The sequence below is a fragment of the Nomascus leucogenys genome, chromosome 10, assembly GCF_006542625.1.
Source record: "Nomascus leucogenys isolate Asia chromosome 10, Asia_NLE_v1, whole genome shotgun sequence".
Lineage (NCBI taxonomy): Eukaryota > Metazoa > Chordata > Mammalia > Primates > Hylobatidae > Nomascus > Nomascus leucogenys.
Window position 1 is genome coordinate 97779191 of NC_044390.1, and position 27958 is coordinate 97807148.

At 50.2% G+C, this 27958-nt stretch overlaps 1 protein-coding gene across 9 annotated transcripts in view; it reads right to left on the reverse strand.

Annotated features, from left to right (window-relative positions):
* RIMBP2 (RIMS binding protein 2) overlaps nucleotides 1-27958 on the reverse strand; it is a 322878-nt gene that overhangs the window by 270202 nt on the left and 24718 nt on the right. The window lies entirely within an intron of this gene.

Genomic DNA, 27958 nt, shown 5'->3' on the forward strand with positions numbered 1-27958 from the left:
CCTGTCCATGCACCCTGGGACAGCCTGGGACAGGGCCAGGCACCTGTGGACAGAATTTCTGGCCTTTCATGGATTCAAATCCACATGACTGGCCAAAGAATAAAATAGCGATTTCAACTAGGGAAGTTCAGCAGCAGACAGAGAGCTTTTTTTTTTCTTAAAGTTGCCTTTTTTCCATTGAAAAGAGGAAGAAACACAACTAAGAGTAAAAATTAGATTTATAAAAGTACAAACTGCCAGAAACATAGATGATTCACCAAAAAGACATTAAAATGCCACTCAAAAAATGAAAAGATGTTCAACTTCACCTGTAACAAGAGAAATGCAAATGAAAACTACACTGAGATACTCTCAAACTGGCAAGTTACCCAGCCTAGCAACACTGTGTGACATGGGTGCCCCCAGACGCCTCTGGGTGGGATAGGAGTCAGAACGGACCTTCCTGCTCGTCCTTTAACGAAGCCTTGGGTTCAACGGCTTCCTGACTGGCAACCCTGCTTCTAGGAATTTACCCTCAAGACAACATAAAAATGGCCTTTAATGATATGCAAATACATATGCATAGCTTATTCCATGCCGGTTTGTTAATAATTGTGAAATACCAGAAACAGCCTAAATGCTCACACATAGGAGGCAGGTTGAATAAGCGCTGCCTTCACACAGCAAAGAACCGTGCAGGACCTGAGGAGGGGAGATCTCTGTGAAGCATTATAGAGCAATTTCCAGGCTATATTGTGGGTTTTTTAAAAAACCTATTTTTTAATTGACAAAAAAAATGTATATATATGTATTGTATATCTATAGTAACCCCTGGGCTCAAAAAAGAAAAAGGAAAAAAGAAGTGTCAACAAATACTGAACCCTACTTGGTAAAGTTTTTTCCCCTAGGATTAAGCAGATAAATATGTATGTTGCCTAAAACGGAATCCAGGTTTCACACTCTCAGAGGAGGGAGCTGAAATACAGAAAGAGGAGAGGCTGGAATAAAACATGTGTGGTTAAACTGGATTTGAAAGCATCAAATAGAGGTAAGTTGGAAATAGACACAGAAATACACACATACACGCACACACATACGCACGTGCACACATGCACACGCACGCACACACACACGCACACACACGCACTCCCCATCCTGGCTCTGTCGACTGCAGGACCTGGAGGTCGTGATACACCGGTTGTCATGAGCACTCCTTGCACCCAGATCTTGATTTCTAAATATCACTCGCCACCCAGAGAAGCACGGGCTCCTTCGGGAAGGGGCTAACTCTACAGCTGTGGCAGAGAAAGTATAGGTTGATCCTACAGCATCTCATTTCATAGAAAGTAAAGAGGGACTCAGAAATGACAGCCACGTTTCCAAAAGACAGGGGAACCAGCTTTGAAGGAGCTCCCGCTGGCCTTTCAATTTCAGCTTTAAAATAATGGCAATAAATTTAACCTTGGAATAAAATAAGAATCCATCAGTCCATACCGATATAAATGAACATAAATAAAGCGGGGCAGGACAGCGAAGGTTTCCCTGCCGAGGATGGGCCCGTTCACAGAGGCTGGAGGGACAACAGGAAAACTGCCTCTTGTGCTAATCAATCAACCGGAACAGCGAGGGGTCTGGACCAGAGCCGCCCTCAGCAGGTGTGAGCAGCATGCTGGAGTCCAACGAGGAACTGGAGTCTCCACTCACTTACCAAACCCTACCACAACTCCTGGCTATGTGAAAAGGGGGCCCTGGGAATTTCACGGGGGAGCAATTCAACCATGTGATCAAGTTAACATCCCCAGTAACGTGACATCCTGAAATCATGTGCTTCCTGTTACCGTGCTCGGAGATAGAGGCAAATTCCCGAAAAAACACAATACCCCAGCTCACCCCTGTAACCCCAGCACTTTGGGAGGCTGAGGTGAGCGGATCACTTGAGCTCAGGAGTTCAAGACCAGCCTGGGCAACATGGTGAAATCCCATCTCTACTAAAAATACAAAATTTAGCCAGGCACGGTGGCGTGCACCTGTAGTCACAGCTACTTGGGAGGCTGAGGCAGGAGAATCACTCGAACCCGGGAGGCAGAGGTTGAATTGAGCTGAGATCACACCACAGCGAGCCGAGATTGTGCCACTGCACTCCAGCCTGGGTGACAGGGTGAGACCCTGCCTCAAAACAAACAAAAACACCTGAATCTAATTGTGAGAAAACATCAGACAAACCCTCCGTGAGGAACCGTCTGTAAAACGACTGTCCTGCACTCTTCAAAAATGGTCCAAGGGAAGAAAGACAAGGAAACATTACAGGTTAAAGGGGATTGACTGGACATCACCAGTAAAAGTAGCACATGGTATTGGATTGGATCCTGGACAAGAAACACACACACACACACACACACACACACACACACACACAGCTCTAAAGGACCTTATGGGGCAACTCAGACCATCTGACTGCAGACTCATCATGATACTGCAGCCATGTTACACTTCCCCCTCTTGATTATTTCCTGGGTGTTGTAAGGAATGCCCCTGCTCTTCGGAAATGCATGCTGGGACATGTATGGGATGAAGGGAGTATCACATCTGGAACTCACCCTCAAATGCCATTTGCCTCATCCTCTCTCCCTCTTTTTCTGAATCATCTCACAGCAACTTGTAGAAAAGAGAGAAAGACAAAGCTAACAGGACCCAAGGCCAGCAGTGAGTGGATCCTCAGGGGAGGTGTATAGGTTCTATCTCTGCACATTTTTTTGGTAAGTGTGAAATTATAGCAAAATTAAAAGCTACCAGAAAAGATCCCCTTCTTTCTAAAATTAATACTAAAGGGCTTAAAACAAACGAACACAGAAGCACACCTGGAAAGTTGTTATTTTATCAGAACTTTGCAAGGGATATGGAAGCAACAAGTGTGCAAGAAGAGAGAGAGTCTAAAACATGGCACACCCCTCACTTCTAAGGGGCTTGGCACAGGTCACGAAGCCCTGGAGGACTCTGTTTACCCACCAATGCCACTCATGAGCCACTCTGCAATACAAGGGCACCAAGCAGTATTGTCTTCCTTTATCCTAATGCTCAAAAAACTGCATACATTGCTAAAGGCAGGACTGCCTTTGCAAGACAAAGTTTCAGTCCAAGATACCAAATTGTGAATCACACCCAGTGCACCCCAGTTTCACTATCACCTGCTGTGAGTTCAATCCTGTGTCCTATAGAGGAGAGGTGGTAACTGTCCCCCATACCCAACACAGATCCTGGAACATGGAGACCAGTCAATAATGTTTACCAAAGGAAGGGAGGGAGGGGAGGGATGGAGGAAAGAGGGAAGGACAAGGGAATGAGGAGGAAGGGAGAAGGGAAGGAGGGGAGAAGGAGGGAAGGAGGGAAGGAGGGAAGGAGGGAAGGAGAGAGGGAGGGAAGGAGAGAGGGAGGGATGGATGGAGGAAGGGAGGGAGGAAGAGATGGAAGAAGGGAGGGAGAGAGAGAATGGAGGGAGGAAAGGAGGGAGGGAGAGAAGGAAGAAGGGAAGGAGGGAGAGAACGAAAGGGAGGGAGGAAGAGAGGGAGGGAAAGAAGGAAAAAAGACAGAGGAAAGGAGGGAGAGAGGGAAGGAAGAAGGGAGGGACAGAGGGAGGAAGGGAGGGAGGGAGAGAAAGAAGAGGAGGGAGGAAGGGAGGGAGGGTATGAAAGAAGGGTGGGAGGGAGGGAAGAAGAGAGGGAGGGAGAAAAGGAAGAATGGAGGGAGGGAGGAAAAAATGAGGGAGGAGGGTGGGAGAAAAAAGGATCGAGGGAGGGAAGGAAGGAGAGAGGGAGGGAAGGGAGGAAGAGAGGGAGGGAAGAAGGGAGGGAGGGAGGAAGGGAGGAGGCAAGGAGTAAGGGAGGGAGTGAGGGAGGGAAGGAAGGAGAGAGGAAGGAAGGAAAGCGGGAAGGAGGAAGGGAGAAGAGAGAGACAACATCCCTGTCTTTCAGGGGAGAAAAGAGACTTGACAGTTTCCTGCCCCCACTGGAAACAGATGGCTCACTTCAACTGGATAATTTGAAGAGCACTGAATAGAGGAATTGTTTACAGAGTTGTCACAGGATACAGGAATCAAAAAGACAGTGATGTTTCCACAGGCTGGCAAAATCTGGAAGCCTACCCTTGTGAGAAGAGAGAAGGTATGATGTGGCATGGGAGGAGAGCGATGTGGGGCAGGCACTGTGAGTTCAGGGAAAGGGATGAAGCTTCCAGCAGGGAGGAAAGAGCCACCCTGCTTCCTTCCAGCCAGGACCCCTGGTGAGGGGATTGTGCTGAGCCCCTACACAGCTGCAGGCAGAGGACTGGTCGGGAAGGAAAGGTGGACCTTGTGATTAGAGGTTTGGGGCTGAGAGCCAGGTGATATCAGCCTGACTCCCAGGGAGGGCGGGGGCTGGAGCTGGAGTTTGATCACCTGGCAATGACTCCCATCAATCACACCCATGGAATGAAGCCCCAGTAAGAACTCTGGCCACCGAGGCTCAAGGAGCTTCCTTGCCAGTGATAGATGGGGGTGGTGCCATGTCCTGAGGATATGGAAGCTTCACGTTTGGGACCCTCCCTCAGACCTGGCCTTGTGTGTCTCTTGACTTGTGTCCTTTATGACAAATCTGTAATAAGCATAGCACTTTCCTGAGTTCCCTGAGGTGTTTTAGGGAATTTTCAAACCTGAGGGGGTCATGGGAATTCCTCAGGTTTGCAGCCAGTTGTTCAGAAGTACAAGTGGCCTGAAACCCCTGAAATCCCTGAAACCACCTTCCTGCAGCTTGTAACTGGTGTCTGCAGCGTGGGGGCCTCGGGTGGACCATGCCCTTAACCTGTGAAACCCGACCTAATGCTGAGGACTGAGTGTCAGAATTGCATTGAGACCAAGTTCAAAGTGAAGGTGATGGTAAGAACACTCAATAACATTTCAGTGCTTCCAACACACAGGGTCCTGACCCTGGGCCCTACTCAGCCCCCACAAACAGCCTGTATGGCAGGGCAGCTGTAATATCCTAATTTTACAGATACAGGGCCCGTGGCTCAGAGAGATACGGACCTGGGACGGGAGGCTGCATAGAATGGCTGCAGAGTGCACAGAAGAAACAGTGGGCAGCCTGTGCACCTCCTGCACCTGAGGAGCTGCCACGGCTAAGGAGGCGGCATGTGTGGGATGAGATGGTCAGATGGTCAGATGGTCAGATCCCGGGGTCCGGGTCCAGCCCATGCTGAGGTCCGAGGGGAGTGGGTGGGTGAGCAGAAAGAACACTCGGGGGGCCATAGGCAGGTGAAGTGGTTTTATTCAACAGGAGCTCTCATTAGCAGCTTTCTCACACTGGCTCTTTACACCATCCGCCCAGTGTCAGCGGCTTGAGCCGGTGGCTCCCACAAGCAGCTGCATGGCCGGCTCTCCCCTGCCCTCAGGGTTAGCAGCTTAACTCTTTCTGTCTCTGGGCACAAGCACAAGCTGTGCCATGCCATGCCACACGATGCCGAGCTATACCCTGGGCTCCCCAGATGGACAGCTCTGGTTCTCTCTCTCTTTCTCTGGGTGCCAGTGCACCCGCCATGTTAAGTCAAGTTGAGCCAAGCCAAGCCCCGAGAGCCCCTGTACAGCATTAGCGGGGCAGTTATACCTTTTGCAGACAACAGTGGCTCAGAGCCAAGTATGAACTTAAACAAACAGGTTATATAACACGTGGAGATGTGCGCCTGCGTGCCAAACTCACTGAGTCACTCTGGCCGGACATCTGCCTCGGCCTATCCTTAACCAAAGCACATCCATGTATCTTACAGAGACCAGCGGGAAGAGAATTCTGCACGGGGAACAGCCCAAACCAGGGCACAGGGGTGAGAGGCGACACAAGAATGTGGTGAGGGAGACATGACTGAAGCAGCAGGACTCATGCCTGGGCTGGTGGGGCAGTGTTCACAGCACAGAATGCAAATAGCACATGCTTGATAATTATGTAATAAATAGGCTAAAAACTGGAATAGTAGCTTGTACTAACAAGGTAAGATCCAAGAGAAGACACACCAGATGATATGGTTGGCCTCTGTGTCTCCACCCCAAATTTCATCTTATATTGTAATTCCCATAATCCCCACGTGTCCAGGGAGGGACCAGGTGAGAGGTTATTGGATCATGGGGTGGTTTCCCTCGTGCTGTTCTCACGAGAGTGAGGAAGGTCTCACGAGATCTGGTGGTTTTATAAGGGGCTCTTCCCCTTCCATGCCTCACTCTTCTCTCTCCTGCCGCCCTGTGAGAAGGTCAAGCTTGCTTCCCTTTCACCTTCCGCCATGCTTTTAAGTTTCCTGAGGCCTCCCCAGCCATGTGGAACTGTGAGCCAATTCAACCTCTTTCACTTATAAATTACCTGGTCTTGGGTATGTCTTCATCGCAGTGTGAGAATGGACGAACACACTAGGAATGCAGGAGGTCTTTCCTAATGCCTGTGGTCAGAATACCCTTTCCAAGTTTGCCAGGATTCTTCTCTCTAAGGAGTGTAGCCACTGACGGTAAAAACCACCCAAGAAGTAGCAAGTACTGTCTTCAAGTGTCTGCACTTGGGATCTGTGGTGGGTTGAAGGCTGGGGCTCAGTAAGACACGTTTAGGCCTTTTCCTACAGAACCGATGAATGTCGCCTTATTTGGAAAAGAAGCTTTGCAGATATAATTAAATTAGGGATCTTGAGATGAGGAGAGCATCCTGGATTATGCAGGTGGGCCCTGAATCCAATGACTGCTGTTTTTATAAGAGACTCACAGAGGAGCACACAGACACACAGAAGAGGAGAGGGTAGCGTGACCCCGGGGGCGGACACTGGAATGACGCTGCCAGGAGCCCAGGAATGCCTATGGTTGGGAGAGACAAGGAAGGGGCCCTCCCTTGAGCTCTGGGAGGGAGCACAGCCCCGCTGACACCATGATCTCGGCCCCAGGATCTCAGACTTCTGATGTCCAGAACTGAAGTTTTAGGACTCTATATTTATGGTGATTTCTTACTCATGGACGTCCTAGGGAGGCTTGGAGAAGCGGATCTTCCCGACAGCCACCAGCGTGTGAGCATTTTGCCTCGGGAAACTAGAGGGCGGTGGTCATGTGGGTTCTCATGAACACACCAGCCCTGCTCTCTCTCCTAGCTCTGGGCTTAAGGCCTTGGTATGTGCTGCTCCCTCCAACTGAGGCACCCTTCCCCCAGGTGTTCCATGGTCAGCTCCTTAGCTGACTTTATATATATTGAGGTCTCAACATAAAGTTTACACTTGTTCAGCACCATGAAGCCGCCAATCCGACACCCATTCCCAGCACCCTTCTCTCACACCCGCCTCCACTAGAGAGGCTGGAGAGGGGAAGTGCTCACTGTCCCACCCTCCCTTGCAGCTATGGTTGTCCATGGGGCATAGATCCACCCACCAGCTCATGAGAGGTCTGTTAAAGAAGCTTTAGGAAGACTTTTCTTTCCATTTATTTATTTATTTATTTATGAGATGGAGTCCCTCTCTGTTGCCCAGGCTGGAGTGCAGTGGCGCAATTTCAGCTCACTGCAACCTCTGCCTCCCAGGTTCAAGCAATTCTCCTACCTCAGCCTCCTGAGTGGCTGGGATTACAGGTGCCCACCAGTACGTCTCTTTTAGTAGAGACAGGGTTTCACCATGTTGGCCAGGCTGGTCTCAAACTCCTGACCTCAGGTGCTCTGCCTGCCTTGGCATCCCAGAGTGCTGGGATGACAGACGTGAGCCACCACACAGGCCGGGAAGGCTTCTCCTTTTCTGATAGGACAGAAAAGTAGAAGGGGCTAGACGGGGCTGGTGCCATTTTTCCTACCATGAGCACAGATGCGGTGCCTGGAGCTACAGCAACCATTCTGTGACCTTGAGGGGGCAAAAAAAAATAAGAGACCCTGGCCCTGATCCAATGTCACAGCTGCCCACTTCCAGACTTCTGATCCAGTGTCACAGCTGCCCACTTCCAGACTTCTGATCCAGTGTCACAGCTGCCCACTTCCAGACTTCTGATCCAGTGTCACAGCTGCCCACTTCCAGACTTCTGATCCAGTGTCACAGCTGCCCACTTCCAGACTTCTGATCCAGTGTCACAGCTGCCCACTTCCAGACTTCTGATCCAGTGTCACAGCTGCCCACTTCCAGACTTCTGATCCAGTGTCACAGCTGCCCACTTCCAGACTTCTGATCCAGTGTCACAGCTGCCCACTTCCAGACTTCTGATCCAGTGTCACAGCTGCCCACTTCCAGACTTCTGATCCAGTGTCACAGCTGCCCACTTCCAGACTTCTGATCCAGTGTCACAGCTGCCCACTTCCAGACTTCTGATCCAGTGTCACAGCTGCCCACTTCCAGACTTCTGATCCAGTGTCACAGCTGCCCACTTCCAGACTTCTGATCCAGTGTCACAGCTGCCCACTTCCAGACTTCTGATCCAGTGTCACAGCTGCCCACTTCCAGACTTCTGATCCAGTGTCACAGCTGCCCACTTCCAGACTTCTGATCCAGTGTCACAGCTGCCCACTTCCAGACTTCTGATCCAGTGTCACAGCTGCCCATTTCCAGACTTCTGATCCAGTGAGAAATGAAGCCCCCCTTCTTCATGCCACCTCACTATCAGATGCCATCATTCCTGACTGCTCTGTTTCCTCACCCAAGACCCGTCCCTAACAACTCTGACTTGCGTCTTTCCCTCCATCATCTCTACCACGTTTCTCTGATCAATTTCCCTTATTGCACAAACTAAAATTATCTCATTATTGACTGCCTCCTCTATGCCACCACTGGGATTTAAGCCGTGTGAGAACAGGACCTTCTCCTAGTCACCAGCCTATCCCCAGTGCCTAGATGGGTGCCTATGAACACGAACCTCCCCGCCCCAAAGATTTGTTCAGGCCAGCGTTGCTCAGTCTCAACACTATCGAAACTGTGGGCTGCCTCATCTGTTGCACGGGGCTTTCCTGGGCATCGAAGGATGTTTTGCAGCACCGCTGGCTTCTACCAACCAGAGGCCAGCAGCACGTCCCCATCCCCACCCCAGCTGTGATAACCAATAACTTCTCCAGACATTACCAGTGTCCCTGGGGGCAAAATCATCCGGTTGAGAACCGCTGGTTTAATGAATGGGTTTAATGATTGCCTGAAATGGCCTCCTCCAAGCGCCTGTGGAAATGATACAATATTGAAATATACTGGTAGATGAGAAAGTCAGGCACCAAAAAAAAAATTATTTTCATGCCACTTAGAAGAAAATTATTTGTTGTCAAATGAATCAAATGATGCTGTGGTCAATGGGCCAGCATGTTTGCGTACGTGTTCCTGGGCATAATTTGAGATGATATGATATGGTTTCAGAGTGGAAAAGGGCCACATTCTTACATTTCCCACTTCCAGTGGAAGCTGAAAACTCCACAGATTCGTGTCGGTTGGACGACTCAGAACGTGCCTCCAAGTCTCATCAATGCTCGGAGAATTCTAAGATAATTCCCTTTCAAACCCTCAAATCTCTCACTAAAAATGCTCTGCTCTAATTCTAAGGAAATTTCCACAGATGGAGACAAAGATAAATATGTGCTCTTGGCGAGGTCTGCATCTCACAATACGACTCATTAAATCAATTAAATCACTCGCTTGGCAGGATTATTTATGGAAATAAGAAATCGTTTTCCATCAGCAAGTTTGAGGGTGGCTAAACACCACTTCGCATCGCTAGGGTGGATTGAGCTCGTGCTCACGTAACTATGAACCAAACCTTCCATTTTGTGAGGCCTCTTTTACCTCTCGCAAGTGCTTCCAAACCTGCTTAGGACCTTGCATCTCCCAGAACAGTACCTCCTTTTGCAGAGGGGAACGGCCTTACGGCATCTCTATTTGCAGATGTGAACTTGAAGCAGTACGTGGGCAAGTTGCCAGCTAAGCCAGAACCAGAACTGAAGATTTTAACAGGAAAACCTCCACGGGGGGTTGCAGAGGCCAGCCTGGCAGGCAGGGAGGTAGGAGCTTTAGGGAACTGAAGAACCACTGCTCCCTTCTGCAAGCTGATTGCAGCCGCCCAGAAACAGAGCAGGTGTCGCCGGAGCCTCTCATTTCTTTTTTCAAGACAACTGTCAGAAATTCAGGTTATGGTAGGAAAGTTTTGTGCTGTGAGTTGTTAACATTAGCCACCGATTCAAAATTGAAAACACAGCGTTTGCAGGCCTTATCCTAGCATTTAGATCCACGCTTTGTGACCTTCACTCTTTCCTCTGCCCGAATTCCTTCATTCCTCAGGAAGCCACCTCAAGTCGTTTCTTTCTCGGGGATTTGTGCTGCTCTTAGGAAACAAAGGAAGCCCCCAAGAAAGAACAGTCTGTCTCAGAAAAAGGGCAGAGATTTCTCAAGGAAGAGTTCCCACGCGAGGATGGAAGAATCCCCAGTGCCTGCTCCTGCCCCTCCTGGAGGACCATGACTTGGGTTGAGTTGTTAGAACATCCACACATCGCTCCCCGTTTAGGTTCCTAGTAAACGGCAGCAGCTGCTCAGGCAAAGGAGGTGGGTCCCTCGCTGGACAACTCAACTCGTGAGCTGGCTCATCTGCCAACCTCATCCTGGATCTGGGACTGGCCGTCCGATTTCCCAGGGGCTGCCACCCCATCAACCTGTTGCCGGCACCAAGAGGCTAAAAGCCTATTTGGCAGAACCCTAAACAGATGGTCAGTACCCCCAAAACCAAACCTCGAGCTGCAGCGAGGGATGCTGAGGCGCTGACGAACCTTGTGATGACTCAGCTATGCCAGAATAAATCCCCGTGGCTCACCAGCTACTGACCTCCAGAGGCTGGGGAAGCGCCACAGCCCAGAGGCCCACGGAGCTTTGGGAAGAAGGCCAGGTGGGCGTGCCACTCGTGGGCCAAGGCCTGCCAGAAATCCTGCTTCGAGCCGGATGAAAGGTCGTTGCAATAGAACCGGAACTGCATTCATGGAACCTCAGAGGGTTTGGGTCTGTGTTCCCGCACAAATCTGAGGTCAAACTGTATTCCCCCATGTTTGGGAGTATTCCCCAGGGCCTGGTGGATTTCCCTTTTGGTGCTCTTCTCATGATAGTGAGTTACTGTGAGAGCTGGTTGTTTAACAGTGTGTAGCACTGGGCCAGGCACGGTGGTTTATGCCTGTAATCCCAGCACTTTGGAAGCCCGAGGCAGGCGGATCACCTGAGGTCAGGAGTTTGAGACCAGCCTGGCCAACATGGTGAAACCTCATCTCTATTAAAAATACAAAAAAAAAAAAAAAATAGCCAGGTGGGGTATCATGCACCTGTAATCCCAGCTACTCAGGAGGCTGAGGCAGGAGAATCGCTTGAACCTGGGAGTGGGAGGCTGCAGTGAGCCGATATCGTGTCACTGCACTCCAGCCTGGATGACAGAGTGAGACTCTGTCTAAAATTTAAAAAATAAAAAAAAAATGTGTGTGGCGCTTCCTCCTTTCCTCCTTCACTTTTTCTCTAAGTGTTTGGCGTCTCCTCCTTCACTTTTCTCTCTCCTGCTCCAGCCATGTAAGACATGCCTGCGCCCCCTTTGCCTTCCGCCATGATAAAAATTTTCCTGAGGTCTCCCCAGCCATGCGTCCTGTACAGCTGGTGGAACCATGAGCCAATTAAACCTCTTTTCTTTAGGAATTACCCGGTCTCAGGTAGTTTTTCACAGCAATGTCAGAATGGACTCACAGAGAACCAGAGGGGATGAGGACGTAGTTGTGCAGAGCAGGGCTGCTTCCTGGGGGACAGAGCAGGATGGCAGTGTGGTGACACCTGTGTGCACCTGGACACCTGGGCAGTTCTGCATAGTTGGGCGAGCCAGGGACACAGCGACATGCACCAACACCCCCGTACCATCCCTAACATGATCCAATACCCCTCATGTGGGTTATTTTAAAATTAGGGTGAAATGCACACAGCCTGAAATTGACCATTTTTATACAATACGGTGGCATGGAGTGGCTTCACAATGTTATGTGACCATCACCATTGCCCAGTTCCAAAACCTTCTTATCACCCCAAACCGAAACCCCATATCCATGACCGGCTTCTCCCCATTCCCCACCCACGCCCCTAGACCCGTCAGCCTGCTTTCATCTGTGTGGGTTTGCCTGCTCGGGACGGGTCGTATACGTGGGATCCTGCAACACGTGGCCTTTCAGGTCCGGCCTCTTCCACACGGCGTGTCCGCAAGGTTCATCCGTGTGGTGGCGTGTCACGCTTCATTCCCTTCCGTGGCTGAATCAGATTCCATCGTGTGGATGGAACACATTCATGTTTCGTTTATCTGCTCATCTGTAGAGGGGCGTGCAGTGGGCTTTTTACAGATGTTCCCACTCATTCGTGTCAAAGAGAGCATCATTGATCCAAAGACACAAACTACAAAAGGGCACAGCTGGGATTAGGACCCAAGTTGTCCTGAAACACCACCTGTTGGCCGCCAAATAGTGGTTGAAGGAAGGGACACAAGCCCTGGTTGGCGGGGCCGCGGCCTCTGCGGGTTTGTCCGCAGGCCTTTGGGAACGACGGGTATCTCACGCTTCTACCTAAGGCCAACCACCGGGCCTCCCTCTCTCCTCATCCTGCTCCACAGAGCACCCCATGGAGCAGGCCTCCCCACCCAGTACTTGTCCTCATTTGTGTCTGTGCCCACAGGCTCTGCTGCCCCAGCTTTGCCTGACCCACCACCTGCCCGCCTGCTCCACACAGAAGCAAAATATCTCCCTGCTGAGTTGCTGCCTCCCCTTCTCCAACAGAGCCCCTGCTCCTGCAATGCCCAGGCCTCCTTCCTGTCCCCACTCCCTTTTGTCCAGCCCCATCCTCCAGGCTGTCCATCCTAAGCTCTGGGTGTCTAAAGAGAATCCTAGGTTTCCCCCAAAACCGGTCTTTGAAAGCCACACCAATCAGATCGGTTTCAGTTTTATACAAAGAAAAAATCCACGTGACTTTGATACAATTACAGCACTCTGATATAAAGTCTGCAGGTTCATGGTACAGCCAGTTTCTTAAACAGCTGGGTAGTTTCTTATGAAACTACTGTGCTTATGACCCAGAAATCCCACTCGGGTATTTACTCAAAATACATGGAAACGCACTGCCGTGGTCTGAATGTGGGACCCCCGGCTAAACTTCACATGCTGCAGTTCTAAGCCCGTAAGGTGGTGGTATCAGCAGATGGGGAGCTGTAAGAGGCGATGAGAGCCCGAGGCTGGGGCCCTCATGATGGCATTAGTGCGCCATAAGGGGCTGAAGAGACCAGAGTTCCCGACTGCCACTATGTGAGGACACAGCCTTGAAGGCTCCATCTGTGAAGCAGGAGGTGGCCCTCATCAGACACCGGACATGCTGATGTCTTGATTCTGGACTTGCTGGCCACCAGCACTGTGGGCAGTCAATGCCTGCTGTTTATCAGCCACCCCGTTGATGGTTTTTGCCACAGCAGCCTTGATGAACTGGGACACACATGGGTTCACACAAAAACCTGTAAGTGAATATTTTTTTAGGGCTTTATTCTTAACTGCCCAAAATTGGAAAAAAAAAAATCCAAATGTCCCTCAGTGGAGGATGGATTAAAAAAAAAAAAAAAAAAGTAGGCCAGGCATGGTTGCTCACGCCTGTAATACCAGCACGTTCGGAGGCCAAGGCGGGTGGATCACAAGGTCCGGAGATGGAGACCATCCTGGCCAACATGGTAAAACCCCATCTCTACTAAAAATACAAAAATCAGCTGGGTGTGGTGGTATGTGCCTGTAGTCTCAGCTACTCAGGAGGCTAAGGCAGGAGAATCACTTGAACCCGGGAGGTGGAGGTTGCAGTGAGCCAAGATCGAGCCACTGCACTCCAGCCTGGGTGACAGGGCGAGACTCTGTCTCAAAAAAAAAAAAAAAAAAAAAAGAAAACACACACACACACACAGTGGCACATCCATACAGTGGAATATTACTCAGCCACGAAAAGGAGCAAACCACCACACAGCCCAAATCATGGATGAGTCTCAAATGTACCATGAGAAGAGAGGGTTCCAGACCCACAGGCTTCCTGCCGGTCCCACGCATGTGGCCTGCAGGGAGAGGCAGAACTCCAGCAGGGACAGGTGAGGGGCTGCTGGGGTCAGGGTGAGGGGAGGGAAATGCCTGCCAGGGGACAGGAGGGAACTCTTAGGGGTGACGGGAAAAAGCCTATGGCATGATGATTGTGGGTTACACAGCTGCGTGCATTTGTCAGCACTCACTGCAGTGTGCATCTAGAAAGGCACCTGTGTAAACCCTACCTCCACAAATGTGAGTTTCGGAACATAGTCTAGATTAGGGGTTTTCAATCAGGAGGTGATTGTGGCCCCCAGGGAACAGCAGGTGATGCCTGGAGACATTTTTGGTTGTCACGACTAGGGTGGGGTGCTGTTGGCATCTGGTGGGTAGAGGCCAGGGACACTGCTCAGCCTCCTATGAGGAGCATGGCAGCCCCCACAAATGGGCCAAGCATATGATGATTATGTCAACCACAAAGGCACACGGAGAGGCACTGGGAGTGCTCACAAGTGACCAGTCATGTGAGCACACTGGGATGATGAGTGAGTGTGTTCCATTAAGGTTATCTTTAGGGCCGGATGCAGTGGCTCACAACTGTAATCCCAGCACTTTGGAAGGCCAAGGCGAGCGGATCACCTGAGGTCAGGAGTTCAAGACCAGCCTGGCCAACATGGCGAAACCCCGTCTCTACTAAAAATACAAAAATTAGCTGGGCGTGGTGGCAGGCACTTGTAGTCCCAGCTACTCAGGAGACTGAGGCAGGAGAATCGCTTGAACCCAGGAGGCAGAAGCTACAGTGAGCCAAGATCGCACCACTGAACTCCACCCTGGGAGACAGCGAAACACTGTCTCAAAACAAACAAACAAACAAAGATTACCTTTAGCACAGGTGTTGACTATTTGTTAATACAAAACCAATCTGGGGTGGGGTCAAGCCTTTATGAACTGTCCCTCAGGGCACCATTAGGACTGTGTGTTTCCCTGAGCCAAACCGGACCACTGCGGCAATTTCCACCACTGTCCCCCAAAATCATTCTTTATCCAGCATTCAGAGCGATGTTCATTTTAAAGCATAAATCAGATCACATTACACCTCGTTACCATTTCTCCATCGCACCCAGATGAACCCTTGCCTTGGCCTGAAGGCCCCGCAGAAGGCAGCCCTCCTCCACCTCACTCCCTCTCCCCTCCTCTCTGCACCCACTGTGCTCAGCACCTAAAGAAGGCACCTTCTTTCTTTCTCTCCCCTTCTTCTTGGAAGAGCAAAGGACTGTTCTGGATTGCCTGAGGGTGACTGGACGGGGAAGAGCCCGGTTCTTTCCTTATCGAAGTCCCTCCCACAAACAAACCTGGGTGCAGCTTCTGTGACCCTAGACCGCTCTTCCCCCTGCCTGGATTAGAGCCAGACACAGGCCTCCTGAGAGCAGAGGGGCTGGTGCCACCCACACTCTCTAAGAAGGCTGGGGGAGCAGCGAAAACGCCAACAGGAAACATGATAGGAGAACAAGCCCTGGCACACGTGTTCACGGCAACATTGTCCCCAGGAGCCCGAGGTTGGTAGAACCGAAGCATCCATCAGCGGATGGGTGGACGAGTGGAGCATGGTGCAGCTGCACCATAGAATATTCTGCAGCCACCAAAGGGGCGAAGTGCCCACTCAGAGTACAGCGTGGGTGAACCTTGGAAACACGACACCCAGTCAAAGGAGCCAGGCACGAAGGCCATATGCTGCAGGATTGCATTTTTTTATCTTTTTGAGATAGAGTCTCACTCTGTCACCCAGGCTGGAGTGCAGTGGCACTATCTCGGCTTACTGCAGCCTCCACCTCCCGGGTTCAAGCGATTCTCCTGCCTCAGCCTCCAGAATAGCTGGGACTACAGGCACATGCCACCATGCCCAGCTAATTTTTGTATTTTTAGTAGAGATGGGGTTTCACCATCTTGGCCAGGCAGGTCTCGAACTCCTGACCTCAGGTGATCCAGCCCTTCTCAGCCTCCCAAGGTGCTGGGATTACAGGCGTAAGTCACCATGCCCAGCCTGGGATTGCATTTCTATAAAATGTCCAGAATGTGCAGGAAAATCCACAGAGGCAGAATGTAGACCCATAGTCAGCGGGGGCTTGGAGAGGGGATGAGGCATGGTGGCCAGAGAGGACAGGGTTTGCTTTGGAAGTGATGAAAATATCTTGGAACTAAACTCTGGTGATGTTTGCACAACACTGTGAGAGCACTAAAGGCTACTGAATTGGATACTTTAAAATACCTCATTTTATGTTATATGAATTTTACTGCAATATAAATAAAAAAAGACTAACCTGATCATTTTCCAACAACAACCAAAAAAAGGAAGAGTTATAGAATCTAGACGAATGATAAATTGTGAGTGTGGACTTTTTTAGGTAATGCAAACTAATGAACACCTGCCTCTCCTGTACAATTAGGAAACCCTGCATTTATCATCAGGAAGGCTGGGATTCCAGTTCACTGGATTTGACTAATTCCCCTTTACCCAGTACAGAGCCTGGCATAACCGAAGGTCACTGGCCCTGTGCATTTGTGTCTAGAGAACCATTTGTCCACGGGGCAGGACATAACCCACAACTCGTTAATTACTAGGAAACAACTTCTTTTCTCTTGGAGAAACCATTAATCTCACAATCGCCTTTTTAAACATTCACATTTGCACAAGAAAGTTAATCCTTGGTGTTAGAGGTCAAGGCGGTGACTTCTCTCACTGGGGAGGTGAGGGACAGGGCATGAGAGCTCCCGAGGACCTGAGGTGTCCTGTCTCTGTCTGATGGCACTGGTGCGGGCGCATTCGCCTGGTGAGAATCTAGCAGCTCAGATGGCTGTGATGTGTAGCCTTTTCTCTATGGATACTGGGCTTAAAAAATAAACACTGTACAAAAATACTTTACCCTCCCCTCAAATCCATGTTTTCTGAAACAGTAACATAAGTGGCTTTTAAATATGAGAAAGACAAGTCAAACTTCTCTCAAAGAAATAAAAAATATAAAGATGAATGTCCCTGTGTTCGCCCGCCGCGGGAAGGACCCGTGAGTGTGATCACGCAGGGAGTGTGTTCGCCCGCCGCGGGAAGGACCCGTGAGTGTGATCACGCAGGGAGTGTGTTCGCCCGTCGCGGGAATGACCCGTGAGTGTGATCACGCAGGGAGTGTGTTCACCCACCGTGGGAAGGACCCATGAGTGTGATCACGCAGGCAGTGGGATCTCCGTGGGAAGGACTGGCAAGTGTGCCCATGCAGGCAATATGCTTTGTATGCAAACAGGAGCTCTCATGCATTATTGGTGGGAGAGAAAACTAGTCCAACTTCTTTGGAAAGTTCTCAGTAAAAATCTCCCAAAACTAAAAGTGCACATACCCTGTGACCCTACAGATTCTCTTCCAGGAATTATCCTACAAGGATTCAAACACAAGCATGAAATGGCGTTGAGGATGACTTGGTTTGTAAGAGCAAGGTTAAGAAAGCTCCTGTGTGCCAGTCCATAGTACACGGTGCCATGGGTGCCTTTGAATGGAGGGGGCCAGAGCTGTGAGCACACGGATGGTGTCATATTGTTCAGTGAGAAAAGCAGGGCAGTGGGCACAGTCAAGCAGCACTTGCGGGTTTTGGCCATGTGGGAACACACACTCAGATACACACATACACATGCACACTTGGACATGCAAAGGCTCTTGCTCAAATAACACAAGACACCAATGTCACTGCCTGCTTGTAGGACCGTGGCTCTCGTGGAGAGGCAATTTTGCCCCCACCCACTCATACACACAGGAAGCATTTGGCAATGTCTGGGGGCATTTTGGTTATTGCAACTGGGGAGTGGCCAGGGCTGCTCCCAGCATCTGGTGGGTAGGGGCCAGGGACATTGCTGAATGTCCTACAGTGCATGGAACAGCTCCATGACAAGGGCAGCCCAGCCCCATGGCAGCACGGCTGAGGCTGAGAGGCCCTGGGCTCAGGGGAGATCGGGTGGGAGGAGGACAGTTCCTGTCACACTTCATTTCGTGCTGTATAGATTTTGTTGTGTGATAGATTAACTTTTGAAGTATGTTTTTAAATCTGTCTCCGTAGCTGAACCCTGGAGAAATCTCAGCTTATGCAGAGGAATACTCATCTCTGTAGCATCTACAGGGCATTCTCTGTGCAGGCTTTCCTGATAATTAATAATTGGTATCAGGACACCAGAGGTGAGAGAGAAATCTCAAGCCCCAAAGCTGAATATTTCAAAAGAGAAACAATAATTGCAAATTCTGTAACAGTAGCTTCCCATACTTACCAACTTTTATTCACAAGGACTATGATTAGCAGGGGCTCATGCCTGTAACCCTAGTACTTTGGGAGGTCAAGGTGGGAGGATCACTTGAGGTCAGGAGTTCAAGAACAGCCCAGGCAATACAGTGAGACCCTATCTCTAAAAAAAATTAAAAATAAAAAAAATGCATGTACTTTTTACAAATTTTTTGTAATAAAATATAAGATGTAAACCATTTTAAGTGAACACCTTAGTAACTTTAAGTATACTCACAATCCATGTATCCATCACCTGTCTCTAGTTCCAGAATTTTTTATCACTCTAAACAGAATTTCTATGCCCATTAAACAATAACTCCCCCTTCCTCCATCCCGTATTCCCTAGTAACCTCTATTCTACTTTCTGTTGATTTTTTTTTAAAAAATCAATCTCATATTTCACGTTAATAAGCCAAGTTTAAGCAACACTTTAAGATGAACTAAGGTCGTGTAAATTAATTGCCAGCCTTGGTAATTAAGATGTGATAACTCTTTATCCACCCCTCACATGACAACCTCATGCGAGTATTTCTTTTTCTTTTTCTTTTTTTGAGATGAGTCTCTCTCTGTAGCCCAGGCTGGAATGCAGTGGCATAATCTCAGCTCCACCTTCTGGGTTCAAGTGATTCTCCCGCTGCAGCCTCCCAAGCAGCTGGGATTACAGGGTCTCACCACCATGCCCGGCTAATTTTTGTATTTTTAGTAGGTACACCATGCTGGCCAGACTAGTCTCGAACTCCTGACCTCAAGTGATCCATCCGCCTCAGCCTCCCAAAATGCTGGGATTACAGGAATGAGCCACTGTGCCCAGCCATGCAAGTATTTCTCATGCATACATGTGGCAAAGACAGATCTCACTATCCCTCGTAAATGTGGGGTCCCACTTCCATAGCGTGGCATTGCTGCTGGGTGGTGGCTCACCCAGAGACACCTTCCCAACCCTCGTCCCCTATCCCGGTGAGGGGATGTGACCCAAGCCAAGGGATGCATCTCCTTTCCTAGCCAGGGAGCCTTGTCCGTTGTTCCTTCCCCCACTGCCAAGGGATGCATCTCCTTTCCCAGCCAGAGAGCCTTGTCCACTTTCCCTTCCCCCACTGCCAAGGGATGCATCTTCTTTCCGAACCAGAGAGCCTTGTCCGCTCTCCCTTCCCCCACTGCCAGCTGGATGCTGTGGCCTCTGGGGCCCTGGAGCACTGCCAGCCCCAAGATGACAGAAACCCAGGTTCCTGAGTGACCACGTGGAGGAAGTCACTCGCCGACCACTGCACCTCCCTGCAAGGGGGAAGTAAACAGGCTGTGCCGAGCCCCCGCAGTTCCTGCATTTTTGCTGCAGCCAACACTAACCTGACTAACACCAGCGCCGCTCATGGATGTGAGTAACTTACATTCACATCATGCACGGCACACCAGGGGCATTCAATAAAAGTTGCCACTGCTGAATGCTAAAAAGCTAAATTTTAAAAAATAGCTGTACGCTGTAAAACTTGATCTTCCAAACAATTCAAAACATATTAGACACGGAGTGCGTGCAGTGGTGGGCAGACGATCAATCTCCTTGTGTCACTTTGTGACACTGACCTGTGAGGGACGGGTCCAGTCACTCAGGCATTAGGAGGCAGCGCCCAGTCTCTGCTTCCCGGACTTCTGCTCCTGGTGATAACTGATGAAGAAGAGACCCATTGGCCAAAGCCATGCTCACAAGGGAAGGAGCCTTCCACAGGAGTCTGAAATTTCAAATAAGATTGTTCACATCCAATTATTTCTTTCAGATACAAGTACCCTGAGCTGTGAGCAAAACATTTGTGCCAAAAGCATTTATAAGGAAATCATGTTTCTAGAAGCTGATGGGCTTATTTTATTGTCTAATTATGTCGGAGGCTCACTGTCTCGTTATCTTTAAGGTGAGGTTGTAGTAGTTGAATAGTGCCTTCCCCAAAAAACCCACATGACCCCATTTGGAAACAGGGTCTGTGCAGATATAATTAAGGTAAGGATAGAGATGAGATCCAGCGGGGTTGGGGTGGACCCTCCATCTGATGAGGGTGTCCACATGAGAGGTAGAAAAGGACACACACAGACACAGGGGAAAGCTCACATGGATGGCAGTGGAACCAGAGGTCGGAGTGATGTGGCCGTGAACCCAAGGATGCCAAGGACAGCGGGGGAACACAGGAAGCCAGACTCCCCACAGAGCCTGCGGGGGGAAGGCAGCTCTGTGGACACCCCGGCCTCGGTCTTCCGGCCTCCAGAGCTGCCAGAGGATGCATTCCGGTTGTGAAGGCCCCCAGCTCTGATCACTGGCAATGAATGAACTAGGAAATGAATTCTCTGGTGGTATTGTCAGGGGCGTGTGAACCAGAGTGATTCCATCTTGAATAGGGGCTGGGTAAGATGAGGCTGAGACCTACTGGGCTGCATTCCCAGATGGTGAAGGCATTGTAAGTCACAGGATGAGATAGGAGGTCGACACAAGACACAGGTCATAAAGACCTTGCGGATGAAACAGCTGCAGTAAAGAAGCCGGCCAAATCCCACCAAAACCAAGGTGGCCACGAGAGTGACCAGAGAGAGTGACCTCTGGTCATCCTCATTGCTACACTCCCACCAGCACTACGACAATTTACAGATGCCATGGCAACGTCAGGAAGTTACCCTATATGGTCTAGAAAGGGGAGGTAAGAATAATGCACCCCTTGTTTAGCATATAATTAAGAAATAACCACAAAAGTAGCCAACCAGCAGCCCGCGGGGTTGTCCTGCCTATGGAATAGCCAATCTTTATTCCTTTACTTTCCTAATAAATTTGCTTTCACCTTACAGACCCTGAATTCTTTCTGTAGAGAATCCCCTTCCCTCTCCAGGACTTTTTCCAGATCCAGGAGAGAATCAACTAAGAGTCTGGCACCTTTATAAGTCTGATAAGAAATATTTATAATGTATTCTCTCTCTGAAGCCTGCTGCCTGGGGGCTGCATCTGCATCATAAGAACCTGGGCCTCCACAACCCCTTCTCCGAACCCAGACACTCCTTTCTATTGATTCCAGGTCTTCAGATAAACTCAACCAACTGCCAATCAGAAAATTTTTAAATCTACCTATCACCTGGAAGTCCCAACCCCTACCCCCACCCACACTTTGAGTTGCACCAAATCAACGTACATCTTAAATGCATTGGATTGATGTCCCATGTCTCCCAAAAATGTATAAAACGAAGCTGTGCCCAAACCACCTTGGGCACATGTTTTCAGGACCTCCTGAGGGCTGTGTCATGGGCCAGGGTCACTCATATTTGGCTCAGAATAAATCTCTTCAAATATTTTACAGAATTTCACTCTTTTTGTCAAAGGCGTTCAAACCATAGTGACTCCATCTTGAGTGAGGGCTGGGAGAAACGAGGCTGGGGCTTGCTGAGCTGCATTTTTAGGAGGTGAGGTGTTCCCAGCCTCTAGATGTTTGCGGTTAAGGTAACAGTTTGATAACATTTACTAAAAAGACCCGGACTTAGGTGTGTCCTGATATCCCGATATCTTGACAACAGAAACATTCCTAATTCTTGCAAAATATAGTAATTAAGAAAATTAATCCTTTTCCACAAACCCTTACAGCAGAGCACATCTCCCCACGATCTTTTTTTATCCCATATATATGAGTATTACCCTCAGGGTGGACGCGTTCCTCCTCTTCCTTTCGGGAATGTCCTGCTCCATCTATGGAGAAGCTGTTCTTTCACCACTTTACTTCTTCATAAACGTGCTTTCACTTTGCACTGCAGACTCACCCTGAATTCTTTCTTGCAGGAGATCCAAGAACCCTCTCCGGGGGTCTGGATTGGGACCCCTTTCTAGTAACATTTTTCTCAACATGAGTTCATCACCCACATTTAAAACTTACAAGATAAATCCAGAAACCAAACTTTTTGGTTTCTCTTGAAAAATAAGGAGCTCCTGCAACCTTCCTAAATGGCAACCACCCTCTCTTATCTCCCCCACACCTGGGACAATGTCTGCTGGCGTCTCTTTCTAGCCCCACTCTGCTTCATTAATAATAATATGGAGTTACAGTAATGATAGGATTAAGAAGAAAGTGCATTTTTACCTCTCGGTCTCCAGATGGTGGAGATGTTCCTTTGTTTTACTGCAGTAACCCCTTTATATACGGATCTCATAACATCATGTTGTATATCTTAAATATACACAATAAAAGCTATTAAATAAATACATAAAATTGAAAACCAGATATTAAAAATGGAACCAGGAAGGCTGCATGATTCCAGAACAATCAGAGACAGTAGGTCCCTTTGGAGAAGTGAAGAAGATGACTGGGCAGGCACCTTCACCCTGTGACATCATCTGTCTGGCCCTGTGAGCATTTGGGTTCAAAATCTCTGCCCCTTGAAGACTGAGTGGCCCGGCAGCCACCGAAAAGCCTCATTTCCAAAGAACCCAGGCAGGAAGGGAGCCGCGTGGCCGCCGTAGCTCATGGCAATGCTGGAGTCACTGGGCCTGGTGCTTCTGAGCCCTTGAACGGCGCAGGTTAAAGAGATCCTGCAACTCTTTATGTTCTAAAAGCAGATCACTCCAAACAGCCCCCTTCCCCTCAGGCCTGAGATGAGATTCACAGATGCCCTGCTCTGTTTACCTGTGACAAGGCCAGACACAGCCCCTCCAAAATCTCAGCCTTTGCCTTCTCAGAGATGAGCTAAACTGCGTGTCCGCTGGTCCACTGGCGGACCAGAACAAAATGTGCATCAGCCAAACTTTCTTTAAGCTCCTCTCCTTCCCCCAGGCCCGCCCAGGCCCGCCCCCAAAGCATGAGCCCCAGAAGGCCCCCAGCATCCCTCCCCCGGGGAGCAGATGCACCCCAAGTCAGGACTTCCTATCTGCTGTCCGGTCCTTGCCACCGTGGCCCCAGCGCCTCGCACTGCACACCGCCCCGCACCTGCTCTTCCTAGCTGGTTTTCTCCTCCCCTGAAAGGGAAAACCTAGGCTGCCCGGCCCTGGAGACTGGCAGAGTGACGGCCAGAGCCCTCCCCACGTTCCTGTTGCCCCTTCCTGCTGCCATAGGGATCGGTTAGAATAAAGCTCCTCCTTCTGGAGTCCAGGATTGCTTCTGTGGCCTCATCATGGAGCTATGGTCACTCAGGAGGACAATGGGTTAAGAAACGCCTCTGCCACGCTTCACTCCCCTCTGCGAGGTGCAGCAGCACAGACCCCGCGCCCCCAGGCTGTCAGATTGCTCAAACCCTCCCAGGAAAGCGCAGCAGCACTGAGAAGCTCGGCCCAGACAGAAACCCGGGCACCTCGTCCCCTTTGCCCCATACGAGACATTCAAACACGGGCCAGGCACACCGGAGTCACGTTGTGCTGCTGGCCCCGGTGGCTGAAAGTAGAGGCGGATAAATTTAAATTACTGCTGAGATTACAGCCCATCGCTGTGCCAGGAGAGGAGCCAAGTCTGCCAAGATCAGGACTTGATGGTGAAGCAAACGCTGGCACAGCCGTGCTGGCCCCGGGCCACGCGCACACGGCCAGGGCGTTTAGCACTCGGGCCTCCGCACCAGCGGGAGCGAGGCCGTGTCTTCCAACTCCCTCGACAGGCGTGAGCGGCACCTGCCAGCGCCGTCGGGGGCCTGGGGCAGCAGATGGCTGCGGGGCCGGAGGAGGAAGGGGTGTGAACTGGAAAAGGTGTGGAGGCGAGAAGGGGACGCTCTGTGGGGAGGAAGAGGCCGCTACGAGCCCAGAAGGAAGTGGGGAGAGAACAGCGCAAGGCACAGGCGGCTATTTGCACCAACCCATTTGCCGGCGGATACCTCGCGCTCGCTGGGAAGCATTTGCACAGGCTGCAAAGCGCAGCGATTACAGACCCGCTTCCAAATAAAATCACCGTGGAGAGACTACATTTTCTTTTCAGCTAATCCTTTCATTATCTTACCTTGTTAAAGTGAAAATGTCATTATAGCTTTTTTCAGGTCAGCGCCCAGATCCTGCTGCTAAAACCTCGTCTAGTTCCTGATGCTTTACGAATCAGAGACCCATCCGCCAAAGCCATGTTCAAAGGGCAGGATCGGGAGTGACAAGTATGACTGGTCACGTCCAAGCACCTCTTGCAGATATGAGTATCCCTATCTATAAGAAGAATATTTGTCCCCGAAAGATTCATAAGTAAATCGTGTTTAAGAGATCGATGGCCCTATTGTATTGCATAACAATTTCAGAGATGCCTCGCGTTTTAATCCACCTGTAAGATGTGGTATAGGAGGTTAACCAGTCGCCCACGCCCTCCGACACATCTAGGTGGTGGTCTCTGCACATTTCACTGTATAATTCTTTTTATAAACTGAAGGAAAACTAAACAAAGCAGATGTGTGAAAGGTGGTCTTCGTGCCTTTGTTCTGCGTGGTTCTGTGATGTGTATTTTCCTAGATGTTTGTTTCTGTGGGTAAAGCTTCTAGGTGACTGGGCATTGAACAAAGTAGATGAGTAAATACAAGTTGTGCTTTCAGAATGGAAAATCATTTAGGCAATACAGAAAGGTAAGGAAGAAAATGCTTAAAAATTAAGAAACTCCCATCATCTGGAGCATATAGACTTTGAGACATCTTTCTACCCATATTCACATATGGAAGAATCCATGGGCTTTTACTAAGAAAGTATAATAATGGCTTACTTTTAATTCATTGATTTGCAAACGTTCATTGAACATAGAGTGTGCTTCGGGCACGTGCCTCAGGAAATGAGCTTGCAGCAGCGTGATAAATGCTGGCAATTACTTCCCAACATGTATCCACAGATGAATTAAAATAGCGCTCAAAGCAATCTGCGATTTTAGAAAATTATTACCACGAGAGCCAGTGAAATGAGCCCAAAGACCTGACTATCTTGGCCAACAGCTCAGATCAACTATTGTTAACATTCGCACTGTGGGAAAGAGGGGCACATCATAGAAGTCACCGGAGAGCTTACAAAATGACACACTCTGTGACCAGGTTCTGATGCCATTCCAAGCACGGCCCCACAGCTCCCCGCCCAGCCTGCACCGTTCATGCCACTTGGCTTTGTGAACAGTCGTGTGGTGGCTTCTCAGCGGCCTTGGTGGCGCGGGCAACACATGCCCGGCTCTGCACCGTGGGCACCCGGCAGGCCCTCCTACTGTTTCTGAACTCCTCACCTCCAGCCTTTCCAGGCTCACTGGCCTCCCAAGCTTGCTCCCAGTCTCAGGGAGCCACAGGAACACTCTAGAACACTCTGGAACACTCTGGGGCCATTGGATAACACATACGTTTGCTTATGTATCAGATCTAATGAAAGAGAAAGAGAAGTACTTCACATTGAGTGAACAGACACACCACTGTCCCTCCGTGGGGGCGGCCATGTCACCGAGAGCTCCCCAAGCATGAGTCATCTTCACCCCCCCATCGGTTACACCCCGTCGGTTACCCCGGGTGACCCTTAGGACTCTGAGCATGGCCAGCGGGCATTCTCCCAGCCCTGCAGCAGGAGGGTGTGCTGGCCTTTCTTGGTGCCCAAGGGCAAGTGACAAGTACAGGCAGGGGGACACTAAAACCCCACATTCTACAGACCCCAAAACAGAGGCCACATGGCCCCCTCGGGGCTCATACAGAGACACAGAACCTCCTCCACCATCACCATCTCCTCCGGCCCCCAATTCCAACTGCTCAGTTGGAATGTCTCGAACCAAGTCTAAACTCTGCAAAACGCTGGCTGAAACGTGGGCCGCATATTGCCTGAAGCAGCCCACCCCGCTCTTGCCCCGCAGAACCGGAGCAAAGGTCAGTCGCAGGCAGCAGAGAACTGCCCAGCATGTGCTGATATCCTCTGTCCCTTTTCATTTTGAAATGCGCTGATTACAGCCCACAAAATTGATTTCATGGCTCCCTAATGGGCTATGGCCTGCACTTACAGAAACACTGATTGATACACCAGATAAATCCTCAAGACCAATTTTCTCCAACCCACAGCCCTCCATGCTGACATAGCTGCACCAAACGTGAGGGGCTCCCACGTCCTGGGCTGGGCGCAGTGGCTCATGCTTGTAATCCTGAGGCAGGTGGATCATCTGAGGTCAGGAGTTCGAGACCAGCCTGGCCAACATGGCGAAAACCCGTCTCTACCAAAAATACAAAAATTAGCTGGCCGTGGTGGCACGTGCCTGTAATTCCAGCTACTTGGGAGGCTAAGGCAGGAGAATTGCTTGAACTCGGGAGGCGGAGGTCACAGTGAGCCAAGATTGCTCCATTGCACTCCAGCTTGGGCAACAAGAGCGAAATTCCATCTCAAAAATTAATTAATTTAAATAAGTAATGACATCCCCTTCTCTTTCATTAGACCTGACACATAAGCAAACTGCAAGCCCGAGGAAAAGGATGATCCAGGATCAGTAGCAGCTCAGCTGGGCCCCAGGCTGTCTCCCGTGCAGTGCTATTCTCCCCTGGACGTTAGAACAGGTGGAGGAGCTGCCTCTGATCCCAAGGCTTAGCTGGGGAGGGGGATGTGCCCACGAACACTTCGAGACTGCATCCCAAGTGCTGATGGACACAGAGATACACAGAACCAGTGGAGCCAATCATTGTAAACCCTGCCTACGAGTGGAGGACCCAGTAGAGAGGCTGTGTTCGTTTTCTACGCATCGTACCAAATGATCACAGACTGCGGCTTAAACAGCCCCACGTGTTAGCTCACAGCTCTGTGGGTCAGGCGTCTGGGCAGGCTCAGCCAGGCGCTCTGCTCACAGTTTCGTGAGGCCGAATTCAAGATGCTGGCCAGGCAGGCTCTTGTCCGCAGGCTCAGGAGTAAGGGGAGAACCTACTCTCAGTGCACTCAGGCTGTGGGAGTTAAGCGCCTCACAATTGCAGGGCTGAGGCCCCATGTCCCGCTGGTGCTGCCAGGGCCTCTCAGCAACTGGCAGTGCCTTCAGGTCCTCACCCCCGTCTTCAAAGTCAGAAAGAGTGGGTCAAGTCCTGCTGCTGCCTCTGCTCCCTCTACCTCTCCCTCCTGCCACCTGACAGAGAAAGCTCTCGGCTTGTGCTGGCTCTAGGGATTAGGCTGGGTTCTCCCAGGTGGCCTCCCTTTCTCAGGGCCCACCATGCCCCAGGGGTGGGGACCATGGGCGCAGAGAGAGACCTCGTCCCATCCACAGGCTCCAGAGATTGGAGCATGGAATCTTGCTGGGCACTGCTAGGGGTCTGCCCACCACGGAAACTGGTGCTCTTTCCTGCTGCCCAAGAACCTGAGAGAAGGCGGCTCTAACAGCTTGGACAGCCGTTTTGCCATCATGAGGCAAGGGCCCATTTCAGAATGCAGAAAGAAGAAACACGGACGCTTTGGCAACATGATTTGAGCCCTGAATCGAGCCACACCTGATGTCTGCTGTATCCTAGATTTTTCACTTACTCCGGCCCATGCATCCCCTTTTGGCTAATTCCAGTGGGAGAGGGATTTTCTGTTGCTTGCAACCAATGGTCCTGATTGCAATAACTGTACTATTTTCTCATAATCTTTAGGGCTAGCAGTGAGTCCACCAACTGCAGCAGGCCACCCACTTCCACTGGAAGCTCCCAACACTGAGGAAGATGATAAAAGGGCTGAGGTTTTTCTCTGGGTGGAAT